This window comes from Babylonia areolata, chromosome 13, assembly GCF_041734735.1.
Source record: "Babylonia areolata isolate BAREFJ2019XMU chromosome 13, ASM4173473v1, whole genome shotgun sequence".
NCBI lineage: Eukaryota > Metazoa > Mollusca > Gastropoda > Neogastropoda > Buccinidae > Babylonia > Babylonia areolata.
In genome coordinates this window covers 9,226,471-9,241,055 of record NC_134888.1, presented here as the reverse complement: position 1 = coordinate 9,241,055, position 14,585 = coordinate 9,226,471, and positions in this window count along the sequence as shown.

The following is a 14,585-nucleotide window of genomic DNA, read 5'->3' as shown; positions in this document are numbered from 1 at the left end:
GGTTTGTTTTTTTTTTAAAAAGAGTTTCTTTTTTCAGCATCAACAAGAAAGTTTCTGAAGCACTTGGAGTTTCTTTTCTGGAACAGGTTGGCTCATGAAACGACTGACCATTCATCCGGTGACTTAATGTTCAAGAGCGTTGATTTGTTTTAAATATGCATTTATTTATTTTCTCTGGTTTTATAATAATGATGCATGTGCCACCTACACACACACACACACACACACACACACACACACACAGATATATATATATATATATACACACACACAGAGATTACTCCCCCTCTTCTTCCCTAGTCTCTTACTCCCCTTTTCCACTTTCCCTCCACCCTCCCCCACCAAATATAAAAAAAAAAAGATAGCTTTGCTTTGCTTTCAACCAGCCCCAAAACCTTTTACCTTTCACTTTTCATCAGCCAGCAAAGTAATCGATCAAGGGACCAAGCCTACAGGTGAATGTTCCAAGACATTTTGAGCCACTCACACAAATCTATGACTACACACTACTGCCTGGAGAGCCATTCCACATGCCCCCCCCCCCCTCCTCCCTCTCATTTCCCATGCCCTCCCTCTGCCTCCATCTCACCTTCCATCCACCTGCCCCCCCCCCTCCCCAAACCACCACTTCCTCCTTATCACCTTCCATCTCCCTGGCCCATACCCCCCCCCCCCAAACCACCACTTCCTCCTTCTCACCTTCCATCTCCCTGGCCCATACCCCCCCCCCCCCAAACCACCACTTCCTCCTTCTCACCTTCCATCTCCCTGGCCCATACCCCCCCCCCCCCTCCCCAAACCACCACTTCCTCCTTCTCACCTTCCATCTCCCTGGCCCATACCCCCCTCCCAAACCACCACTTCCTCCATCTCACCTTCCATCTCCCTGGCCCATACCCCCCCTCCCTAAACCACCACTTCCTCCTTCTCACCTTCCATCTCCCTGGCCCATACCCCCCCCCCCCCCCCCAAACCACCACTTCCTCCATCTCACCTTCCATCTCACTGGCCCATACCCCCCCCCCTCCCCAAACCACCACTTCCTCCTTCTCACCTTCCATCTCCCTGGCCCATACCCCCCACCCCCCCCAAACCACCACTTCCTCCTTCTCACCTTCCATCTCCCTGGCCCATACCCCCCTCCCCCCCAAACCACCACTTCCTCCTTCTCACCTTCCCTCTCACTGGCCCATACCCCCCCCCCCCCCCAAACCACCACTTCCTCCATCTCACCTTCCATCTCCCTGGCCCATACCCCCCTCCCCCTCTCAAACTACCACTTCCTCCTTCCCACCCCCTGACCCTATGTCGATATCCTTGCTCCAAGGAATCCAGTCATGTCAAGTTATGTAACATCACGTCAAGCCAAGGTTTATTTGAAAAAGATCCCATGAAGGGTCATAGAAAAAAAATCAAAAGGGTCAAAAGGCAAACAACATATGGCGACAATCTATGGCATGACTACACAGTATGTAATGGTCATGTAAGTAAATTAAATAATGTAGGGCGTAAGTTATAATCTTAACAGAAAGCGCCTCTTTTAACATAACACAAACTGCACTGACATGACCTGCTAAGACCTCAGGCTGCTGGACCAGTTACATCCAGTTCTGTGTTGGGAACAGGTCATCAAGTGGACTGGTAACACACCCGCCTTGGGGGAGAGAGAGAATCTGAGTGGACAGGATCAAATCCACACACTTGCCAGAATTTTCTTCCCCTCCACTGGACCTTGAGTGTTGGTCTGGACACTTGTCACCAACTTGCAGACAAATACATCCTTCAAAAGAAGGCAACAAAAGAAGGTACCCGCCCCCTTCACCACATTGACAAGTTTTGAGAGCACTGAAGGAAGAAGGAGACTGCATTGAAAGGCAGTTCTTCATTGAAAAACCACAATCACTCAACACAAGTCCAACACCATCAACTCCAAAAGCAAGAGATCTGCCCTTCCTGTGCCTTTAACTCATTAGCAACTGGCTTCCTTCTTTTTCTTCATCTGCATTTGTGGATGGTGACTCCCACAACTTGTTTGGAAACCGTCAGCCAGCTTTTACACCTTTGACCATTTCTGCCTTTCCAAACAGGCAGCCACACACCAGAATCAGTGCATGATGAATTGTCTAAAGTTTCCACAACTGACTGAATGTTGACATGAATGACTAGATCCTTAGTGTGTATACTGGACTCTGCCTGCATGCACACACATGAACAGGATTAAAGCATGAGCAGACTTTATCAAGTGTGGATGTGGGACATGAGATCATTCTCCCATCAAGTGCTGCCTGGAATCAAACCCAGGACCTCAAACTCAAAGACCTGTCCAACACTGTAATCGCTCAGCTGCAGTGTCTGTCCCTGCCAGTTCCAAAACTGTCTCAGTGAAGGAATATGTCCACTGTGAAAGCAGGGAACCACTCTAAAAGTTAGAGGAGCAACGTTTCTCTTCTAACAACGCTGAAAAGAAACGAAAAGCTGAAGAAGGGGCAGAAAGGCAGAGCCCAGAGACAAGCATACACATAAACAGAAAACAAACAAGGCAAATGCTTACTGAGAAATGACCTCCACTGTCCTACCAGTGCTGACTGATTAAGCTCTTTAACGTCACACTCTGTTTATGTGACAATCATTTCTGCATGATGTCCAAACGAACGTCACACTCTGTTTATGTGACAATCATTTCTGCATGATGTCCAAACGATGAATGTCATGTGGGCATCACATGCACCCCGCTGATGCAAAGCACAGGATCATGGGTTGAATCATTCAGTGGAAAATTTCTTACTGATTTTTTCTTCTTCTGCAAAAATGATGCACTGTTGTGTGCATCGTGGGGAAGCCTGGAGACATGATGTACCTTTTGCTGAACGATTCTCGAGCACATTTCATCTGCTGCTTTTGCTCTGTGTGTGTGTGTGTGTGTGTGTGTGTGTGTGTGTGTGTGTGTGTGTGTGTGTGTCTATGTGTGTGTGTGTGTGTGTGTCTGTATCTGTGTTTGTGTCTATTTGTGTGTGTGTGTGTGTGTGTGTGTGTGTGTGTAACATGTGTACGTGCACTACTGAGCGCTGGAACATGCACACGTACCTGGGTCAGAGTGTGTGCATGCACATTTCATCTCACGGCTCACTGCCTGACACAGCAAACTATGACTGCCCGCTTGTTTTGAGACACTGCCACTCCCTGGTATCAGAGTCAAAATTGTGCACAACATCCATGTGCTGTTATATTCTCATGAACCTGTGCTGCCATGAAACCAGTCACCTTCCTACACCACCCTATTCTTCCAGCGTAACGGAGTGCTTTATTTTAATTGTCATTAGAACTGTTGGGTGTTTTTTTTAAACATTCCTTTCTGCCCATCTCTTTGTCTGTTACTAATGGTATTACTGTCAGCAATCATTGTTCCTTAATTAACATTCATTTTCTACCATGTTTTTTTCTGATTAAACAGAAATGTGTTGTGACAAAAAGTAATACAACACAATAAATAGAGAGGCAGTGGGACAGAGGCAGAAGATGAAGGAAACTAAAAAAATACAAAAAATTTAAATTTATTTGTCTTTTTTTGGGGGGTGGGGGTGGGGGGGGTGAGGAGTGGGGGGGGGAGCCTCTGATCATACACAAATGGCATGCTTCACAAAACAGCTCTAGAACTGCCCATGTTCCTGACACAAGTATCAGTCATTTGTCAACCCAGCTTCTCAACACTGGCCAGCATGTTGGGATTGATGCCAAGGCATCTGCTTCCATTTACTTTTTTTTTTTTTTTTTTTTTTTTTGAAGATGATGTGGAGCAGCAAACGTGGATCAGTGTGCACATTTTGACACCTCCCTGAAACTGACATTGAAGCATCTCCCAATTCCTGTCCCTTTCTCCCCTCCCTCTACCCTTCCCTGCCCTACCCCCGTCCCTGCTCCCCCCCCCCCCCCCCCACCCTCCCACTTCCCCTGCACCCTCTCGCTCAAAGGAGACACTTTCTTCCCCATATACCTGTTTAAAACTGACCCATGGCAGAATACCAATAGCGGACACAGTCCTGGGACTACCCTTATTTTCAGCATCCGCAGTGAACATAGTCCCAGGAATATCCATTGTGGACCTAGTGCAGGGAATATCGATTGTGGACATACTACAGAGAATATCCACAGTGGAAATAGTACAGGGAATATCCAAGATGGACATAGTCCAGGTAATATCCATTGTGGACATACTACAGGGAATATCCATAGTGGACTTAGTCTGGGGAATACCCACAGTGAACATAGTCCCAGAATATCCATAGTGGACAAAGTCCTGGGAATATCTCTAGTGGACATGGTCTTGGAAATAACCATAGTGAACAAAGTCCATGGACTATCCACAGAGGACATCGTCCAAGAATATTGACAGAGGACATAGTCCAAGGAATATCCATCGTGGACATATTTCCAGGAACATCCAAAGTGGACACAGTCCCAGGATGATCCATAGTCATAGTGGACATATCAGGGGAATATCCAAAGTGGACACAGTCCTGGGAATATCCATAGAGGACATATCCAGGGGATATCCACAGCGGGCAAAGTCTTGGGAATATCCAAAGTGGACATATCCTGGGATTATCCATGGTACACACATCCAGGGATTATCCACAGTGCGCATATCCATGGATTATCCATAGTGGACATATCCAGGGATTATCCATAGTGCGCATATTCAGGGATTATCCATAGTGCGCATATCCACGGATTAATTATAGTGCACATATACAGGGATTATCCATAGTGCACATCCATAGTGCGCATATCCAGGGATTATCTATAGTGCACATATCCAGGGATTATCCATAGTGCACATATCCAGAGAATATCCATAGTGGACAGTCCCTCAACTGTCCCACAAAGAAGAGCCACACAGATAACAGTTACACGCTGAGCATCATTCACACACACACACACACACACACACACAAACACACACACACACAAACACACACACACACACTGCCCTTCAAGCTGAATGGTGATAATGTCACAGGTCCATGATTCACACAGCCCCCATCACACCACAACCAGAATGAGTTCCCACTGTGGCTGAATTCAACCCTCTGCACAAGCTGTGATCTTATCACGGAATATTTGGTTCCTGCATCCAATTCCTCCTCCCCCTTCTCCGATGAAATTCATAAATAATATATGGAGTGTATGAATAAAATATTGCTTTACACAGTACTGATGTCACTGTGACAATGATTCACACTGGCTTGGATTATTTTTTCAACACATAATATTTCATCATAATTCTATATAAATCATTCTTTACAAACTTTGAATGACTGAAGTAAACGTAATCAATCTTTCTTTCTTTCTGTCTTTTATCAAACCACTTCTAACCAACAACAAAAAAATTAAAGAAAATTTAAAAAAATCCAAACAGCAGAAGTAACTAAACTCAAAATGAGAATATGAACTTGCTTTTCAATGAACCCATATGTTAAAAGAAAGTTTTTCGACACACAAATCAATGACACATCTTTTACTTTCTTTCAAAGAAAAACTACAGGTGAAAAGCACAGGTATTTTTTTCCCCTCCCTGCAAATTTCTACCCTCACGCAGATTCCTCAACTTTCAACAGTTCTGAAGAAAAAAGAAGTTCACACAGAAACACTTATGTCCCCTGATCAAACACCAAACACACACACACACAAGTGACGATCGCTAATTAACCGTCAAACCTATCACTGCAAAGTGGAGGGCTGATGAGCACAGCCTTCCAACCTTTTGCCTGAGGGGCAGGTAAGAAAACAGGTAGGGCCCCCGTGATCCATCACCCTGTTCAGTTTAACAACCCCCCCTCCCTGCCTCCTCACCTCCCCCTTCCTGTTCCCTCAACTGACACACCCCTCCCCTGCCAGGAGTGTGGAGCTGCCCCCCCCGCCCCCTCCATACACACACACTCCCCCCCTTTCCTCCCACCTCTCAGCATCCTCCAACCTTTTCCAAGCCCTCTGTTAACTGCCTGCTGCTGACTGTGCTAAAGTGAATGCCTGTTGTTTTATTGTCAACCAGCTCACTACCGTCCAGCTTACATCCAGAGGTTGTCCCTCCCACAGTTTAACAGAACACAGCCTGTTTAGTGACTGCAGTGAAGGCAGGATAGGTCTTCCACTCTCCTGCATCCTTTTCTCATCCCCCTCCCCTCCTGCCTCTCTCTCTCTCTCTCCACATCCCTGCCCCACCCCTCTGTTTTCTGTTGAAAGAAAAAGAAAGATAAGTTTGAGAGAAAAAAAAGCACCAAATAGTTGAAAATGACAAAACCGCACGCACACACACACACACACACAAACAGACAGACTGGATACAGACAGATAGATAGATAGATAGATAAGAGACACACACAGAGAGATGTAGACAGAGACACCACCTGTTTTACTTTGAAAACAATAAAAGCTTCAACAACAAAAAACTATACGTCAAACAAAACTCATTCTGAACATGGACAAGAACCAAAACATCCACTGGGACCATCCAAGGTTTACCATGCATGTACATGTACAGACTGACATGTGCAGGCTGACTTTCACTGTTGATGGCCAAAACACTATCATAAAACCCACCTTGGTGTGAACAACTGACAGAAATTTATAGTGGTTGGGTAAGGGGAGATGGGGGGAAGAGGGGAGGTGGGGGGTGGGGTGCAGGGTGTGGTTAACTCACAGTGATCGACTGCCATACCAAACAGCAATTGGCACTGAACACCTGCAAGACGTCAACACCATCTGGGCTGAATGAGTGTAGACATTATCTACTGAATGAGTGTAGACATTATCTACTGAATGAGTGTAGACATTATCTACTGAATGAGTGTCAACATTATCTACTGAATGAATGTCAACATTATCTACTGAATGAGTGTAGACATTATCTACTGAATGAATGTCAACATTATCTACTGAATGAGTGTAGACATTATCTACTGAATGAGTGTAGACAGAATGAGTGTAGACATTATCTACTGAATGAGTGTAGACATTATCTACTGAATGAGTATAGACAGAAAGGGTGTAGACATTCTCTACTGAATGAGTGTAGACAGAATGAGTGTAGACATTATCTACTGAATGAGTGTAGACATTATCTACTGAATGAGTGTAGACAGAATGAGTGTAGACATTATGTACTGAATGAGTGTAGACATTATCTACTGAATGAGTGTAGACAGAATGAGTGTAGACATTATCTACTGAATGAGTGTAGACATTATCTACTGAATGAGTGTAGACAGAATGAGTGTAGACATTATGTACTGAATGAGTGTAAACATTATCTACTGAATAAGTGAAGACATTATATACTGAATAGATGTAAACATTATCAACTGACTAGATGTAAACATTATCTACTAAAGGAATGTAAACATTATCTACTGAATGAGTGTAAAAATCATCTACTGAATGAGTGTAAACATTATGTACTGAATAAATGTGAATGCAAACATTTATCCACTGAATAAATGTAAACATTACCTACTAAATAAACTGTAAACATTATCTACAAAAAAAATGTTAACATTATCTAATGAATGCGTGCAAACATTACCTCCAGAAGTAATCAGTAGTAAAAACATGAAAAAACCCAAAGTAATATTGCATGCCACACCTAAACATACCTGTAAAAGACAGACTGAATAAAGTGCACTTCAGATGCACCCATGATGAACAAAAGGTATCCTGCATTCAATAAATGTGAAACAACGGTTACACAAACCCCGCAGTGAAACAAGGGGCTCTTGCCTGTTCCATGATACATAAAAGTCCTTTTTCTCTGTTGTTGTTGTTGAGTAGAGGTTAAGGTGTCAACATGATATTCTGCACTGAATAAAAGCAAAGGCACCTGAAAATCTACATACACACATTTTTTTTTTTTTTATATGATGTACATAAAACCCAAAAAAAACATATGGAATGAACAACAGATGACAGATGTCATGCTCGTCACTGAGCCCTGAGGCTGAGCAGCATACGAACTACCGCTGGTACCTTTACCAGTGATGGTCATCACGACAGCGCCATGACTGCACACTGTACATGTCTGACAAAACAGATTCCATGCCTCACCACACCCTTTACAAGCTGACATAAACACCCTGCACACAGAACCATCACCTCCTCCACCATGACCAAACTCCTGAGAATCATAAACTTGTCACACACTTAGCACTGCCAGCAACAAACCAATACCTTTTTGCCAGTCACAGACTCCATCGCTGCCAACTGATAATCCACTGACGGGCAGTTACATCACCGCATCAGCTACCATAGCTCTGTCACTGTGTCTGACACTGGACTATGACAGGCCTCTCCCATCTGGCCAGAGCGCCAAATTAGCATACGCGACTGGAGCTTGCAGCCTGCACTGGAGCTTGCAGCCAGCGGGACACCACGATAATGGGCCTGTATGATGCATGTATTCATGGGTCAACATGTCTTTAATAATTGACGCCAAACAGGCCGGTTTTGTCAGCGGTGTGGTTTTGTCCTGTGTGCGTGACAAGACTGTTCTGGTGGTGAGGGCCATGGTAAAGCCTGACAGCCATTTCCCCACCGGTTTTCAGTATTTCACAGTCACATCATACAACGCTCGGCTTAGATCAGAGATTTCACAGTCACAACGTACAACGCTCGGCTTAGATCAGACACTGACAAATGCTTACAACTAACGCCAGGGTTTTCAGTATTTCACAGTCACAACGTACAACGTTTGGCTTAGATCAGACATTGACAAATGCTTACAACTAACGCCAGGGTTTTCAGTATTTCACAGTCACAACGTACAACACTCGGCTTAGATCAGACACTGACAAATGCTTACAACTAACGCCAGGGTTTTCAGTATTTCATAGTCACAACGTACAACACTCAGCTTAGATCAGAGACTGACAAATGCTTACAACTAACACCGGGGTTTCAGTATTTCACAGTCACAACGTACAACACTCGGCTTAGATCAGACACTGACAAATGCTTACAACTAACACCAGGGTTTTCAGTATTTCACAGTCACAACATACAACACTCGGCTTAGATTAGACACTGACAAATGCTTACAACTAACACCAGGGTTTTCAGTATTTCACAGTCACAACGTACAACACTCGGCTTAGATCAGACACTGACAAATGCTTACAACTAACACCAGGGTTTTCAGTATTTCACAGTCACAACATACAACACTTGGCTTAGACACTGACAAATGCTTATAACTAATGCCAGGGTTTTCAGTATTTCACAGTCACAACGTACAACACCTGGCTCAGATCAGACATTGACAAATGCTTACAACTAACACCAGGGTTTTCAGTATTTCACAGTCACAACGTACAACACTTGGCTCAGATCAGACACTGACAAATGCTTACAACTAACAACACCATCAGCAATGTGAAAGCTGTGTGATCAATGGTTTCTCCACTGCTGTGAGAATTCATTTACATCTTGGTCTTTTGGGAAGGATTATGACTCTCAAACTAGGAGGCATGATTACACTGGCTCTCAGTGCTGCAGTATTGGGGGGCTAGTTGGCTTTGGGGAACCATCCCAACACCGACTGTCCTAAAACCTTACTGACCAACAGAATGGGGATGTAACTTGGGCAAGACACTCTCCATTCTAATCAAATTCAAGCTCAAATAAACAGGACAGCAGTTACTTCTTCGAATGTCCTGATGGTCTTTGTTTTCAGTTTCAGATTCTCAAGAAGCCGTCACTGCATTCAAATTCATACACATTACACAATATCTGCTAAGCAGATGTCTGACAGCAGTGTAACCCAACACACTAGTCAGGCCCTGAGTGTATATGAATTATCATGGTATCTGTGTACCTTTCAAAGTGGATTTCTTCCACAGTATTTTGACAAACACCAAAGACACACCATGAGTTCTTTTTCAATACGCAAAGCGCACGCTGCAAATGGGACCTTGGTTTATCATCTCATTCAAATGACTAAACACTCAGTTTGATTTTCCAGCCAAATACGGGAGAAAGCGCAAGACTGGAATTTGAACACAGACCCTTACAGACACCTTATTGGCAAATAAGCATCTTAACCATAATGCCACCTTCCTCCAATTGTCTAAGGAGCACAAGACTAATTATACATAAACAACATATACTTTTGTTCTGATCTAATACCATAATAACCGAAATATAAACAACATGCAACGATGCCTGCACACACACACACACACACACACACACACACACACACACACACACACACACACACACACACACAAAGTTTGACAGTATGATTAAGTAAAAAAATTACACACCAAAGTTCTTCAGCTGTGGATATATACTACTGTTTTACCAGATGCATTATCCTCAATATCAGATAAAGTAAAAAATTACCATACATTTGTAGTTTTGTTTTACTGGTCTCTTCCTAAAAAATACTGTGACAAACTAATCTTTCTTTTTTCTTTTTTTTTTTTGCATGTGTGCTGTTGTTCTTCTTGCCGCTTTATCATCACAATATCATATGATAAAGATCTCAAATTACCAAAAAATATTACATCTGTTCTGCATATGTTGTGTTCAATTTAATGTTCTCCCATTCCATGAATCATTTTCACAATAATTAAGATCGCAGTTTAAAAAATTACTAGAAAATATGTCTGTTCTGACTTTGTATCCATTTCTGTCCTTCAGGATTATTCTTACTGAGTCATCAGAGCGCCTCACGTAGGAACTGTTCACCAGATTCCTCCAGGTATGTGGGCAGTGTCAAACTCAAAGCCTGGGTCTCTGCAATGCTGTCAGTCCATCACTGTTTCTATCTTCCCCTCCATCTCCCTTCCACAACAGTTCCTTGCAGGATTGTTATAGCAAGGCCACTGCATCTTGTTATGTGATCATACCAACACAATTTCATTTTCTTAACCGATGTCAGCACATCCTCATAAGGTTTGATGTCACACATGCACACAGTATGGTGGAATATATATAGAATATATATATATATATATATATTTATACACACACACACACACACACAAACACACCAACACATGCAGGAGTCTGATCTTGTGTTTCATGGAGATACTGTTGACCTTCCATACAGGTTTTGGTCTGGACAATACTGACTCATCCTCAGAAAGAAAAGATCTGAGCACATCACTCCTATTTTGCAACATCTCCACTGGCTCCCTTTCTCACACAGAATAAAGTACAAGATCAGCACTCTGTGTTATAAATGTTTTCACAAATCAGCCCCTTCCTATCTCTGTGGCTGCCTTCACCTCTACACCCCATCTCGCTCACTACAATCAGATCCACTCTGTTTACGCATACCCAGATTCAAACTCTCGACTGATGACCGCCGTTCTTTCTCTGTCTCTGGACCCTGCAATTGGAATGAACTTCCTCTTTCGCTTCGTGAAGTCTCCACACTCAGCTCTTTTAAGTCTGGCCTTAAAACCCACCTCTTCCCAAAATAGCCTCCCTTCCCTGTCTCTTTCTTGTCTTCATTTTCTCCAATTTAGAGTTATGCATGCGTGTGAATGACTGGTGCGAAAGCGCTATATAAATACCATTATTATTATTATTATTACCCTTGGGTGATTGTCTGGTTTGGATCCTTCACTGCTGATGATGGATCCCAGGCAAGTGAACAATCGAACAGTTTCTAGTCTGTCCCTGTACAGTTATATCGACAGTGATGGTGGTGTTGTGTCTGGCCATCAACTCGTTCTTTTGCTCTTCTCCGCACTGATTTCCATGCTATATCTTGCTGATGTTTCACCCAGTCTTCAAGCTTGGCAAGAATTTTCATGAGTAAGAGACTGAGTTTACCACTTTTTTTGCTTCCAGTGGGTGGATGGTTGTAGAATAACTATTGTAAGGGGCAGACTAGTATTGGGCAGGCTCTGACTGTGTGTGTGTGTGTGTGTGTGTGTGTCCATGTAATATACAAAAAATCACAAAACAATATAATACAGTGTAATATAGTACAGTACAATAAAGTTCAGTATAGTACAGTACAGTACAGTACAGTACAATACAAATACAATACAATACAAAAAATTAAAATACGATAATGCCACATGCAACATTTTATTACTATTTTCTTCCTGACAGCCATATCAGGACGTCCTTCACTCCAAAACAATTCACTCTGCTCCCTCTCTATCTGACTGACCTGTCTGTCTGTCTGTCAGTCAGTCAGTCAGTCAGTCTGTTTATCTATCTATCTGTCAGTCAGAGTCAGTCAGTATGTCGGTCTGTCAGTCATCTGCCTGTCTCCCAACCTCCTACCCTCCCTGCCTTCAGCTCCTCAGCTAACAGAAACCAAAGCAGAAATCATGCTTGGTGCAAGCAACAAATCACAATTAACTACAGCCAACATCAGCCAAAACAATGGGGTAGGGGGTGCAGGGAGCGGAGGGAGGGGGGGCAGGGTGGGGGGGAATAGCAGCAACAATAACATAACACACACACCCAAAAAATGCAAGCAAGCAAAGCAGCCATGGCATCCATACAAAAGCATTCCACTTCATCAGGGCAGTATCTTAGCCATGACACTTCACTATGCATTGTCTACTCAAACCCCCCCAGTTTGACCCTCAGATAGCGCTCAGCCACAACTCAGTGAGATACACACACTGTAGTCTGTCTGGTATGCACTTCCTTCTGTGCTTCAGGATAAAAAAAAAGGGGGGGGCAGGGGGGGGGGGGGAGTCAGCACTTTTGAGTGTGATCCTCTAATAATAGTAACAGCAAATTATCATTGTTATAATGTTATGAATGGCTGCATTCTCATTTCCAGAGTCATGGACGTCTTCATGGTTCATGATGGACTTCAGTGATGATGATGAAATTATTAATGACAATCAAGACAAAGATGACGATGATGGGCAACAAGCAGCAGTAGTTACAACATAAAATAATCTCTCAATGATAATGATAATAATAACAACAACAACAATAATAATAATTAATATAACAATAAAAACTGTTGCAGACAGAAAGTGCTATAACAATTAGATCATGTACATTTCATCCTGCACACACATCCAACACAAATGAGGCAACATTGAAAGTATGTCTGGCATTTCACATGAAACACACACTGCCTCTGCCTTGCACACAGTGCTGACATTAACACTCGCACTTTTTTCCTCACTAATATCACTCACAGTGGAAATATATAAAAATGAAGACTATTACCACTACACATGCATGCGTTCACAGAAACACACACACACGACACGCACACACACACACACACACACACACACACGCACACGCACGCACATGCACGCACACACACACACACACACACATACACACACACACACTCACACACGCACATGCACACACACGTGCGCGCACGCACACACACACACTCACACACACAAGCACATGCACGCACATGCACACACACACATGCACACACGCACGCACACACACACACACACACACACACACACACACACACACACGCACACACACACACACACACACACACACACACACAAGAGAAAGAAACTGGCAAGAGCAGCCACAAAAGGACAGAGATGGGCACTTGTCAATCCAGGACCAGACACAGACAGTCTGAAAAGTAATAACAAGTCCTAGTGATGGAAACCACACACACACACACACACACACACACACAGAAGTGGGAGGAGGGTGGGACCATGGGGCAGGGGGAGGAGAGGGGCGAGAGAATTCAGCAATCAATCCACACAGGTAACCAATCCACACACAGGTAATCGGAGAGAAAAGTAAACTTGGCATCTCCCCCACCCCCCACCCCACCCTCCACCAACCCCTCTTCCGATCTTCCCCCAACTTCCCCCCTACCCTCTCCCTCCCTCCCTGTGATTCAGCACTGGCCTGTTCTTGAACCCTGAAGAGCTCCATTGTGGCCCCATCCACAAAGAAAATTAGAAATAAGGAAATAAATAAACAAACAAAGCACCCTGCGCAGAGCGGGCTCAATGTGCCCAGACAGACAGGTGTGTGCAGGTGTGTGCAGCACAGGTAGTGTGTGCAGTGAGGTGAGAGGAGGTCTGAGGGTGGGAGGACCCAGCCTGCCAGCCAGGCCAGAGGGGGGGTTGGTGGAGGGGGGGCCATGGGGGGGCCACCTGTTTGCCCCACGGCTATGCTGTTCGGAGGGCTGCACAAGGCGGAGTTTGAAACTTCATGGAGGAAACCTTCAATGATGGGTATACATCTAATCATCCAGGTTTTAATTGTGTTCTGAAACAGTTTTTATCGTGGTTAATCTTTCTTATTATTGGGGGGGGGGGGGGGGGGGGGGGTCGTATTCTTTCTTTTGATTTTTGGGGTGGGGGATCTTTTTTCTTTCTCTTTTTTTTTTTTTTTTTTTTGGGGGGGGGGGGGGGGTCTTCTTTCTTTTTTTCTTTTGCCACCCTCTCATGTGCTCTCTCTGTGGCATTATGTACCCTTATGCCACTTATCCAAACTCCCCCCCCACACCCCACACACACACACCCCACTGTCACCCCACACACAACTATACCATGCTGTTTTGCCACAGGTCACAATTCCCAAGGACTCAGTGCCAGGTCACCACA